Below are 13,265 nucleotides of genomic sequence, written 5' to 3'. Positions count from 1 at the left end.
TTTTGTTTCTTGAGAATTCCCAGCTCAATAATGTAAAATGTGCTTTTCAAGCCTTCAGTAACCAATATATAATCTTCACAAATTTTATAGTATTCACAAATTTTAATTCATTAATTTCAAGTATTAAAACAATTCCATTTTAAAATATAACGGACTGCAAAATAGTTGGGGGCCTGGATTTGTGCTTATTTAAAAGTAGTTTTCATAGTAACAACAAATGTTCTAAAGGAAAACGGATTTTCCTCTGACTGTGAGTACAAAAGCAAGTAGCAGCATGAATCACAGCTTCCAAGAACTGTCAGAATAGGAATGCAGAGTCTCATACATATACTCACTTTTCTTACTGTCAGTTTTCATGTAGTAAAGTGATTTAATAAAATTTTTCTTGCCATCCACAGCAGCAATATTCATTATATGTAATCAAGCTACTACTAGCAGTTGCGTGGTTGTGGATGAAACTAGAGTTTGGAACTAGTATGATAATTCCAATGATAACTTCCTAACATCTCAGCAATTTTGCTTAAAATGCTTTCCAAAAATGTTTTTTTATTGTTCAAATACTGTACATAATTTTTTTTTTCAAATTGGTCTTTTTCTTCCCCCAGCTCAGAAGCATTAAACATGCTGTGCTGCGCTAAAGCTTTGCATGATGTTTCACAGATAATAAGATACAGTTTCAGCCTTGAAGAGCTTGTGATCTGAATTTCACTGATGTAGAAAATGAGGAGAATGACCTCAGAAAGGGGGACAAGGATTCAAATGAATAAGTGAGTCGTAGTGAGTGAATTAAACCAGTTGTCGTTTCTAAGAGCAGAATAAGGTAGATCAGCAAGGAGGCAGATGAGAATATAGAAGCAAAAGCCAGCATAAAGCAAGTCCAAATAGTACAGAGATTTGAAGGAAAAGAGAGAAAATGTTTTATTTTGCAGGATCTAGAAAGAATAATAAAATCAGGAGCGAAGTCTGATTCAAGATGAAGATTAACTGGAAGATGCTGGGAAATGAGACAGGAAGAAGGTACTTAGAAACTTATAAATTATGTTGATGGGTTTGGCTTTTATGAAGAAAAAAATCTGATGAGACAGGGAAAGGATTTGAGAATATGCTGGTTTGATCAGCTTGGCAGGAAAATCAGGACATGCATTCTAATACCAAGAATATTTTTCTAACCACTTAAGAAATTTAGCTGTCAATTTAACTTGCTTTTGAGCAACAGGCAGTTGTGTCTGAAGATTCAGTCTCAGGCATTCATGTTGCTCTGTTGCTACCTGCTGTTACACCCAGTTTTTGTTTAAGCTGGAGGACTTTTTATGAGTTCCAGTGCAATTGAGGCAGTGCTATAGAAACCTCTAACATCAAAGGTAATTGAGGCACTACCACTTTATGTAAGTCAAAAGGATCACAAACTTTTTTTCATTAAAATAACTGAAACTGCTTTTCAAAAATATTTTAGTTGAACTCGTATTACCTTTATACAGACAGTTAAATTTATGGTTCATTTATATTGAGTTAGATTAATCTTTGTATTGCTGGCATAAAAATGAAAAATGATCCCTCATAAACTTGCATATATTGATTTTTAAAATGGCACTTAGGCACTTTTCCTGCCTCGTATAGTTTGCTATTTCTTATCTATATACTGGTATTTGATTCAAAACATTGATTTCTGACATTAGAATATTTCGTTTTACTGTACAGATAAGTAGATGATAACAGTCTCCCTTTCTTAACCCATTAGGCTTGTTCAGTAGACCTTCTTCAGACATTGGCATTCTTCTTCCTCAGCTTGACAGCTTCTTGTATCTATGTTGTATCTACTAGGGGACAAGGAGTTAAAGAACAGGGATTTTGAAGTTGTTTTTTAACATGCTTTGTCACGTGGGAGTGCTAAATAGAAAGTATCAATAATGATAACTAGCAGTTAACCCAGCAGGACTGTCAGCAGTGAGATTATATTATGAAATTGGTGCATGCCTGTTTAAAACAGAGCACTGTATGTAGGAATACAGAATTTGTGATGGGTAGTAGATGGGAGCTATTTCCTTGTGGAATAAGTAGAATGTTTCTAATGTATAGTTAGCTTCTGCTTACCGAAATGAGTTTTTCATTAGTTAGGGGAAGACGTTTGAGTCTTTCTTATGCTGTTGTATGCCATGTTCTCTTTTGAACTGTGTTCTGAGGTAGATCACATGTCCTGTTTGAATTATCACACACACATACACGCAGAGAAAGTTAAAATTGTGTTGATGTATTTTCTTTCCAGAAATTTGCCTAGCGTATTATTGATGTTCTGCAAGGTCATAATATACCCCAAAGCAATTGTGACATAATAATTGTAATATTAATGTTTTGCAGGCAGTGTTGCCATTAGGCTGTTGCATTTGTCTCGCAGATTTCCATTTCAGGCAGTGATAGAGCTACGTAAAAGGTGGTGTGCGCTTTTGAAGTTCTTCATGTGTTTTTCCTTCATTATGTTGAATAAAGGAGTTGAATAAAGTGAAATTGTGGACAGTTGAGGGATGGAAATAAAGTAACTGAAATGGCAGGAATTAAAACAGAGAGCAGCAATCAAGGGCTCAGCTCTAAAAGTTGTTCTGAATGGATTCATCTTTACAGAACTGTGGGGTTTTGTTGTTGTTTTTCAGAAGACTGTGCCAAAGAAGACTTGCTCAGATGACATCACTTTTGGACTACTAACGCTATCCACCCACTCTGCAAGGCACAATGCATTTCTAGGTAATTTAAGTAAGTATGTAGATTTTATTGCTACTAGAACAGTGATGCTTTAAACAGAAGCATCTCTTTTTCAACCTCAGGCAAGGTAGACATTCCACTTCAATTTGAGATTGAAATCAATGTTGTGTGGGGGCAAGAATAAACTTCAAATAAGCTTTTAATAAGCTTTCATCCAGTACACTGGAGCATGGAATGAAACAATCGAACTAACTGTACCTGAGCTGCTTTGAAAAATAGAAGGAAAAAAAAGAAACCCCAAAAACCAACATATCGTGTGGTGGCACTGTCCCCAGCAGTGAAGTGTGCTAATGTGGCCCTGTGGTTTCTGGAGACTGAATTAGTATCTCTCCCAGGGACGCGTTGCAGTAAATGAGCATATGTACTGCTGTGCTTACAGCTTTTTTGGGTGGATTGTTTGTTTGTTTTTTCAGCAGATAAAAGTTAATGTAAGAATGTATATATAAAGCAAAAGAATGCATATTAATAGGTTCAAGTAGCAGTATCTCTGTTCACATGCCATCTTATTTTGAAAGGGTTGCATTTCCCTGCTTCCTTGATTGGTCAGTATGCACTATCCAGCTGAAGGTGGACCAGGAGGTGAAGATGTGCAGATTTTCATGTTTGCAAGATTGTTCATGTCTTATCTTGCAGTAAGGTTACTGGCTGCTTTATACATCTGTGATCACACAAAGAGAAGCACAGAACAGATAGCGTAGTTTGTTTAAGGTTCATCTTATTAGTGACAAAGGGGTTTTGATTTGTTGTATCATGGGGATCATGGCCATAGCCCTCTGTAACGTTCATGTATGTGTTTACATGCTTTTTCTAAGTAGATATTATTGTTAAACTTTTTCTGATGTTCCGTTGTTTTATTCACTGGGTCAAAACCCCCTGAAACCTGATCTGTTTAGGTAGATCAGACATTGCGCCAGTCTTGCTGAAACTGGGTTATTTTTTCTTGCTGGCAGAAAGTCTTCTTATGTTCCTAATGGCTTGTCATGCATTGGAAATGTTTGGTCGTGCATGAAGTTTGGTTGTGAATGGAGTTACAGGTAGCAGTGCTTGTAGCTGATGATGCTTGACGTGATATTCTAAGACGTTGGTTTTAATAGCTTATAATTTAGCAAGAGTTAAATCACTGAGCAGTAATTCTTTGCATTGTGTATGTGCTTCAGCTAAAACTTTACCAAAAGTCAGCCTGGTTGTCTGAGAATGAGATGAGGGGGAGTAACGGGCTGTTTTCTTGATTCATAAGGCAATGAAAATCCTACCACTGGAAATAGAAATTATATCTTAGAGCAAGCACTCAAGGAGTGCTTGCTTAAACAGTTATGCTGGGGGTTTTTTGGTTTGAGGTTTTTTTTTCATGCCATCTCAAACTCTCATATTAGATGGCATGATAGATTTCTGAAAATATGGTTGCCACCAGTTCAGTGATTTGTCTAAATCCATTTCATCTGTCCAAATCAGATGAGGTAGATATATGCCAAATCTTTTTAGTCGTACCCAGACAGAGCTACTGAACGTGTTCTAGCTGTACTGTGAGAAGTGAACAGGCCTGATCTCAACTCCATTGTAATGTCAGGTACAAACACTGAGTAAGGAGACTTTCTTTTGCACTTGTGCTATTTCTTGACTGCATCCCCTTTACTGTTGATTCTGTCTTTCACAGTCATATATTTCCATAGCTGTTGTGCATTTTTCATTCAAGTTTTCTATATTCTTTGATTTTTCTTCTTTATTGCTGATCTTGTGTTCAGAACAGATCATAATAAACCAGATTGTTTTGAACAGTGCATACTGTGTGTGGTTAAAAGTTATGAAAGACTTCCTTTTGAGCATCCTGAAAACTTACGCATGCTGTGAATCTTTGGTGTTGCTTTTCAAGTAACCTTTTTAGATCAGGAGGACCTGGTTTGTTTTATTAAGAATTTGTGTTTTCCAGGGCATAGTTCAGCTTATTTACTGCTTGTGTCTCCCTAGGCTGCTTTCCTTCACCTTTACATTTTCATATTTCTTTTACTTATGTTTCTTCCTCAGGGCTTTTTTTTTAAGTTGTCCTGAAAATCCTCAGTTTAAAACTGTTCTTAAATTACAGAATACTTTTGTATTTACTTATATAAAAACTTCTTCTTATACCCATTTCCTTAATGTTTTTCATGTAAGTGTGAAAAGCAAATAACTAAATAGAAAATACTTTTGACACTGATTTGTGGAAATAGAGATTTGAAAGTCGTACTCTTTCACACTGACTTGAGTGCATGTTTGAGTGCTTGCAGTAGTGTCTCTGCTTCTCTGGAAACATGTCTGTGTCACTACTTGTACAAAAATACATGTACACAGGAGAACAGTGAAGTCAAGCCACCCTGTTATTCGATTTATTCTTAAACACCTGATATAGAAGTGAAATGAATGAGTAGCAGCAACACAACCAGGCCTTGTCCAGAAGGAATGGGAAATGTAGTATTGCAAGGGAGTTAGTTATCTGGGTCTTAATTATTTGGGCTGCTCTGTTTATCACAGTAAGGAAAAATAGCAACTCATTAAATCAAAAATTGTTTAATAGGGTATAGAGAGCTAATGATCTGAAAGTGGTCTCTTGGTTCCTAACTGAGATTTGATGGGGGGAAGGATTATTTCTGAGTGAGCTAAGAGAGTATCCTAGGTTTTACATTTGGATCAGAGGAGTTCACTTAAATTAATGAAATACCATAGTGGAGTTGCTGACCGAAGCAAAGGAATGCCCTGGGCTAGGCAGAGAGGAGGAGGAAGTGGGAAAAATCACCAACAGCTCCATGTCCTTTTTATGTTGAGAACACCAGAACTGTACACAATACTCCAAGCGAGGTCTCACAAGAGCAGAGTAGAGGGGCAGGATCACCTCCTTCGACCTGCTGGTCACACTCCTTTTGATGCAGCCCAGGATACGGTTGGCTTTCTGGGCTGCAAGCGCACGCTGCCGGCTCATGTTAAGCTTCTCGTCAACCAACACCCCCAAGTCCTTCTCCGCAGGGCTGCTCAGAATCTCTTCTCCACCCAACCTGTAGCAGTGCCTGGGATTGCCCCGACCCAGGTGTAGGACCTTACACTTAGCATACAGGTCTGTATGAATTATTAAATCCCTGGAAAATTTTGAATGGCATATGTGATGGTGATGTTTGCTTCTGGAGACCGGACGAACTCAAATCCAAAATAAACCCTCTTGAACAGCTAGCATAGGAGTGTCAGCACCAGCCGATTTGGTCTACTCATCCATTTCTACTGTTACAGTTTACTTGCTAATGGAAACAGGGCCAAAATTGCTCACTTTGGTTGTAGGTCAGCGTATGAGGGTGATGAACATCTGTGATAAGTATCTATCCTACAAATCCAGTTACAAGTTTCAGTGCTAATATTTACAACTTTCAAAGTGCCACAGGTGTTCTGTGCAACTTTTGTTAATATAAGTTGTCAAGGAAACAAACAAATACTACAAGTGACAGTGAATCAAATGACTAAATTGTAACTGCCATTTGAAATTTTGATTTAGTCTGTTATTCTTCCCTGCTTATATTCTTAAATTGTTAAAATAGTCTTCTAATTTCCTAAATTTCTTAATTTTTATACATAATTCTAGATTTTTTATACTTCCCACCTCAAGTGGTTTGCTTGAACTCCTCATCTGCACTGAAAAAATCACCAAGTCCAGTGTTTTATTGCAGTCATTAAGTAGGAGCAAGACAAAAAAAGTCAAATAGATAATCTTCACAGGTGTTTGCAGTTGTTACCATTTTTCTGTACATTGAGCTGTCATGAACCAAGACTGATTTATTTCCCCCCACCCCCTGACTGAATTCCTCAATTTGAAGTTGTGGATTGGAGTTGTTAAGGTTTTGAAAATCTAAGTAATGTTTATTTGCCAGTGTTAAACCATTTTATCTTGAAGAAACAGTTGTAAGAGTTCTCCCCATCTGCCCCATTTTAAGTTCAGAGATTCCCAGGAGTTCTGCGCGCTTACTGCTCGTGTAATATCCGGCATGTCTAAGTCAATGATCAGGACTAAACTTGTCTTGTTTGTGAGATCTTTGCAGAATCCAGGCCTTAGCTTTCAGCATTTTTTCCAGAAAATTTCTAATATTTTTCCAGAATGTTTCTAATATTCTAATATTCAAGATTTATATTGATGGGGATTTTTAAAACAACAGCCCTTTAATCATTAAAAAACATACCGAAGGTTGTAGGAGCACAAGTATCAGCAGTGTTTTGGAGAACTTTATTAATTTGCGAAAGACAGTTATTTTTTTTTTTTTTTTCAAATCCGGTTATTTGCAGTGTTATTTAAATTGATTTTATTCAGTCTATTCCCTCATGTTGTAACTAGCATAAACATATTTTAAAAGTTAGCATGTTTTATCCTCCTAGGCTTAAGCATCTCTCCATTCAATTTGTATAATCCTTTCTAAAAGGGCAACTTAAGGCCAGGGAAGTGGTGGAGTCACCATCCCTGGAGGTATTTAAGAGACGTGTAGACGTGGTGCTTAGGGACATGGTTTAGTGGGGGACTTGGCAGTGCTGGGTTAATGGTTGGACTTGATGATGTTTTCCAACCTAAATAGTTTTATGCTGTTGTAAAAACCCAATGCATTAAGCAAAGATCAGATTTTAGTACCTAGCTACTTCATACAGCAATTCAAGAGGAAGTTTGTTGAGAGTCAAAATATGAGAAATCTAAGCCAACAAGTTATGAAGAGTCCTCATTATTTTAAATAATCTTGTCTTGTGAATATTGCACTGTTTAGTTAAAGTGTGTATTTCATTCTCACTCTATTTGCATATTTTTTAATGTGTTAGGCATAACTAAACTGTTTCAAGCCTTAATGTATGCTTCAATAGAATACAGCTTTTTTCAACAGCCTGTTAGCTTTTGGCCTCAACATATAATTCATATTAGTTTTGGGATTTTCCTGTGAATATTGATACCTTTTGAAATCGTTCCTCAATACCAGCGTTGAATAGGCTTGATAGGCTAGGTAGGCCTAGCAAGATCCTAGGTCATTGAAACTATGTTCACAATGTTCTGAGCAGAATAGCATTGCCATTGAAAATAAAACCTGATTATGGCTTTATTTTTTGATAACTGATATATTAATTGAAAATTGGAATAGCTATAATGCTTTTGTAAATACTTTTTTAATGTTACTTTTCAGAACTTCAGTGCTGCATGATCAAAGTTAGGTTCCATTAATAAAGAGGAAAAGACCCTATAAGGGGTGTTTTATTTGCTGTGATTTAAGATGTTAATTTTAAGATATATCTAGTGCAACTTGGTTTTTAACTATATCCTACTTGCTAATTGTGGTGGCAGTCCTAAGCAGTACTAATTTTAGCATCCTCAGTATTGACCTGGAAGGGAAGGGTCTAAATGTTTGCAAAGAAAATATGGTGGTACTAATCTGGGAGGTGACGAGAACTTGAGAACGCAGAGAAGGCTTTGAGGGGCAAGAAGTAAGCATACCAATACATGTGTTATGGTAGATAGAAATAGTGCAGTCTGATCATTCTGTGAAAGAAAACCTTGAAAAGTGGTGAAAGAGCAAAAGAAAAAAGCTGAGAAAAAGAGTTTAAAGTCATGCAAATGTAGTGAGTAATACTTGATATGATTTTGTGCTGAGTATTTTAAATAGTAAAAAGGACTAAGAGTTCTCACATAAATAACTTTGAGGACTCCTTTGAAACTTTTTAAAGTTCATATAGAAGTGTCAGGGCAGAATCTGAATTCCCAAAAATACAAAAAGGAACTGAATTTGTGACCTTTTTCTCCTCCGTAACCTAATCTTGAAAATTCTTGTCTCAAACATGGTAACAGGAAAACTTGGCTTAGAAGTTTCTCAGTTACGTTTTATGTCTTTCACTCAATATCGTGATCATAAAATATTTTTGAAGGAGATGGGGAAATGGGAAGTAATTGAATTTTTGCTGTGTGTCGAATTAGTCTGCAGGGTCACAGAAACCTTCATTTAAAATATTCCAAATGCTTGAAAAGTAATATGGTCATCATAATTAAACAATTTAATTTACAATCATATTGACTGGGCCCAACATTTTGAAGATCATACTGATCTATGGGGCAAGGAATTTGTTGATCTTCTTTTGCTGCTTCTTGGTGACCCTCAGAAGGTGAATTCAGTAGGTTTTCTGGACTCGCTTAGTCAGCACAAGCTGGGTAAGTTTCTGCTCATGTCAGTAGCAAGCCACAAAGGAGGAGTGCATGCAGCTGTTGCTCAGGTGAATGAGGAAAGTATTAGAGCAAATTTGATATCTATGTAAATTGATAATGTTTTAGAAACTGAATGCTAAAAACCAGTTGGCTGAATGTTACAGTGCTACTTCAAACTACAGTTTTCCTTTGACCAGCATTTACTGAACAGTCAGAAATTGTGTTCTGTGTTCAGTGTTCTAGTACTTGAGTACTTAAGATGTTTTTGCTTTTTTATTTCCATATAAATAAGAATATATATGCAGACTGATTACAGTAAAATTACATTAGAGTTGACTTTATATGCGTTTTTTTCTATTACTGCATTGCTATATCTGCTCGGTTCATGCAGTACTATCCTCTTTGAAATAATGCACCATCCTTCCTGTCTGAGCAAGTCCAATTATTGACTAAATGTTGGCTCATGCTCCATTTCCTTTTGACTCTTGCTTATAGCAGGGTGGTGAAAGGATGCCTAATATCTATCCCCAAAGTGGTTACAAAGTATTTTGCAAAGAATTTCCAGGGACAGGAAAAGTAAACTTTTTCTGCCTTGTTTTTGGCCGTTCTTTAGCAAAGACCACAGTTAAGACATTTCCTCTCTGTACCAATTGCAAAACTTTTGTTTTGGTTTTTTTTCTTCCCCTCTCTTGTTAAGGCACTTCTTGCCTTGGTAGTATGAAGGATGTGTACTGTGTCTTTGGGTTTTGCCATCACTGTAATCCCAGTTGAGTCCGGATTTATATTGGAAGTTATTGACAAAAGAGTAACTCCAGTGGTTTTTTTAATGAAATTAAGGAGTAGTGCAATGCAGGGGTTTGGAATTCTGTTAGTACAGTACTGAGATTTAATGTATATGCTTGCTCTTTCTGTAACAGGTAGTTATACTGGGGGGAAAACTGAAGGATCCACTGTCAGACATCAAAATTAAGAAAAAGTAAGTCTTCTGTTAAATCTTGTTAATCTCATGAACAGAACGGTAAGAATGCTCATACAGAAGTGTGTTTTGCTACATCTTTTTAGAATACACTGAAGTCAATATCCCCTAGCATTTCCTTGTTCTGTTTTGTTCTGGTTTTCTACTACTTCATTCTTTGTTCTTTTGTTATCACTTTCTGGTCTCTAGGATGATGTGCAGGGTTGGGGAGGCAGCGAGGAGGAGCTGCTTGTTCTGTAATTTTTGGCTTGGACTGTACTTCAGTGTTGGAGTTAAAATGTTCCTACTTTCTCATCTCAGGGAAATGTGAGTGTGAAGTCTTACTTCTTTCTTTTTGAAGACACTTCCCAGTGAAGTGCACTGCCTACTCCATTCTTCAGGCAGTCAAAAAGTCCACTCTTCACAAAATCTTTATAGAATAATTTAGCTGTGCATGAGTCACCCGCACTGGCAAATGTGAGCATCAGAAGCACTTCCACAGCTGCACAATCCAGGATTGTGCAATAAACTTGAAAAAAAAATATGCCTATCACTAAATAGTTTTAAAGTGTTTTATTTACATGTTTGCATTTCTACATGAAATGAATAATTGAGTTTCAGGTTAAATACTTGCTTTCTGAAACACCTGTCACTTGTTCTTGGGTGTTGCTGTTAGCAACTGTCCTTTGTATGCGTCCATTTGGTACACTTCTACAATTCTAAGAGTTACAAATAGCTGCTGTGGGTATAAATCATTCTTTCATTAAATTTTCTTAGTTTCATATTATTCATTTAGGTGAATTCCCTTGTATAAGTATCTGTACTGAGGGTCATCTTAAAAGTCACAGTTCATGCTCATTAACATTTTATTTGATAGATAGGTTGATAACTACTTAGCCACATGTCAGATATTTATACTTCTGTGCTTTATATTTTGCTTGAGTTTCCCATTGACTTTAAGGCTGAATTCTGGTTTTACTTTCATATCCAGAAGCTGATCCATGAATCTGAATTGGAGTATGTAAACAAAGTTCATTCTATCCATAAATTTCATTTGTCATGGGTTGTCACATGCAGCAATGCCAGGGAGAGTACAGATGTTTCATTTAAATACGAAGCAGACTTCTCAAGTAGTACCTACAGTGCTCGTTTCTTTGAGCACGAATGTGAATCTTGTTTTTCCTCATTTTGTTCTCTGGTTGTAATTTAACACATGGTGTAGGTCAGCATGAAATGGCATTGTTGCCAAAAGATGTCTAACCTGGTGATTCACTGCTTCCCCTTCCCCTGTGCCAGCATAGCTTTTGAGCAGCCATATGGTGAAACAAATGTAGTTAATTTAGCTGAATGAAACAGTATTTCAGTTAGTTTTAGGCTGGACCAGTTTTAGGCTGTATTGACTGTGTGATCACGCATACTAATGCTAGCAGAAAAGAGGGAATTTATGGGTGTGGAAATGATAGGTCAAAGGCTAACATTATGAAAGCTTTTGGTTTGGCAAAGGAGTTTGGTAAAAGTGTTTGCAAATATAAATAATACTTAGAGTGTGGAGTGCCTAGTATCTGTAGCCATGTAGTTACCTGCATGTTCTGTGTACATACTGGTCTTGCAATCTTACACGTGGTAATTCTTCACCTGCGGACTGAGTCAGAGGAAGTATTTAGTCTGTTTCCCCCACATTCTAGTGAGTACTGTGCCCATGAGTTACCAGTAAGTCTGTCTCCTGTTAGAAACCAAAACAAAATGGACAAACAAAAAGCAAACAACCCCAAAACAAACAAACAAACAAACAAAACCACCCTTGAGTTAATTTCATTGAGTTACCTGTCATGGCCTGCCACTTTCCCTCTGCCCCCTCCACCCCTTTTTAATGCGTGTATAACTGAGAAGCGGTAAGATGTTTCTGGATGTGCTAGATAATGCTATCTTAAAGGAATAAGTTGTTTATTTGAAATAGTTGGTTGTCCCTTAGAAAGTAAGGTGATATAAAGCAAGCAAAATTGATTAAATACTCATAGCTATGTCCTTAAAATTTCTCCTAAATAGACTGTAAAGGCATTTGGTGCAGAAATAACTTGCATAACTTAACTTCTTATAGACCCTCTCGGCCATCTGTTGACTTCTTGGATTTCTGAAGATTTTAGAAGGCAATAGTGAGATCAGAACAAGAAATTTTGACTGAAAGGTTTTCCAGATTAATCAGTACTCTTTATGTACAAAGTGTTCATTTGGATATAAAAGATAATAAATCTTCACTGGGTAAATTTTTCTGGCCTAGGATAGAATTTTGGAAAGATTAATTTGCGTGAATTTCAAAAACTGCTTTTTGGCTACCTTTCCCAACTTGCAAGGCACATTTGCATTCTAAAAGTCTGGCACTTAAGGTGCTCACCTAACATGTAAGTTCATGTTTTCTGCAAGATTAATTGTAGTGGATAGATGAGTGTTGTTGCAGTAATAATAATTGGAAAGCCTCGTTTTCTAAATTTAAACATCAGTTTATATCAGCACCAACCAGAAATTTTGTATAGAATGGAAGAAGAATTTACTTGATGTTCTTGTTGTGGACGTGTAATAATCATGTCTGTTTAATTTGATAATTAATTTTTTTCAGGACATTTTTCAGGAATTAGTTTACTTTCTATACCTAGACATTCTTCCCTCTTATGATTGGAGGAGAGGAAAAACAATTTTTAATTATTTGATCATTTCCTGGTGAATTTTCCTATATGTATTTTTCACTGTAAGAATAAAGTGTTCAGTAAAATTTTCCTCTTTGGGTAAATTTATCAAGATTCTTGGTGGTGTTTATACTCTGAGGAAAACATAATAAACCATTTTAGACAAATTGTTTAAACTAACATCTGTATCTAATAGAAAGCATTTAACATTGTTAATGCTCTGTTTTATAAATATGCACATTTTTAATTGGATGAATCGTTTCAAAGTGATGTTATCGCCAGGATAGATATCTTGGTACCCTATTTTAAAGTTTTTTCCTTAAATTTCAGTTAATACTGAGAAATCTTCAAGTGAAGAACATTTTGTTTGGTTGGTTTTTGTCTAGTAACTTGATTCTGTAGAAAATTGTTTGTATATAGCAGATAATTTTCAGGGATAATTAATAATATTCATCTTTTGAGCATGCGTGTGTGGTATTTTTTCCCCTTTTGGACTTTTCAAAAACCCCTGTCAATTGCCTAGCTTCTCAGATCCTGTTAAGAGCCTGGAAGAAAGAAGTGGGGATTTTTTGTTCATTGTAAAATATACCAAGTTTAGATGCCTCCTGTGAAAGAGAATAGCAGACTCTCCAGATTCTACATCCTCTGTACCCTTTTTTCTGCAGTACTGTGAGCATTAATTTAGGATCTGTTCTTG

At 36.3% G+C, this 13,265-nt stretch overlaps 1 protein-coding gene across 1 annotated transcript in view; it reads left to right on the top strand.

Annotated features, from left to right (window-relative positions):
* The first annotated feature begins 583 nt into the window (after positions 1 to 583).
* Positions 584 to 13,265, top strand: part of CLOCK (clock circadian regulator) — a 52,573-nt gene continuing 39,891 nt past the window's right edge. The window contains exons 1-2 of the mRNA XM_030493101.1: positions 584 to 1,017; positions 2,646 to 2,745. The gene's annotated coding sequence lies outside the window, so the exon portion shown is untranslated. The remainder of the gene's footprint in view (positions 1,018 to 2,645; positions 2,746 to 13,265) is intronic.

This window comes from Strigops habroptila, chromosome 7, assembly GCF_004027225.2.
Source record: "Strigops habroptila isolate Jane chromosome 7, bStrHab1.2.pri, whole genome shotgun sequence".
NCBI lineage: Eukaryota > Metazoa > Chordata > Aves > Psittaciformes > Psittacidae > Strigops > Strigops habroptila.
This window is presented reverse-complemented; position numbering and strand designations above follow the sequence as displayed.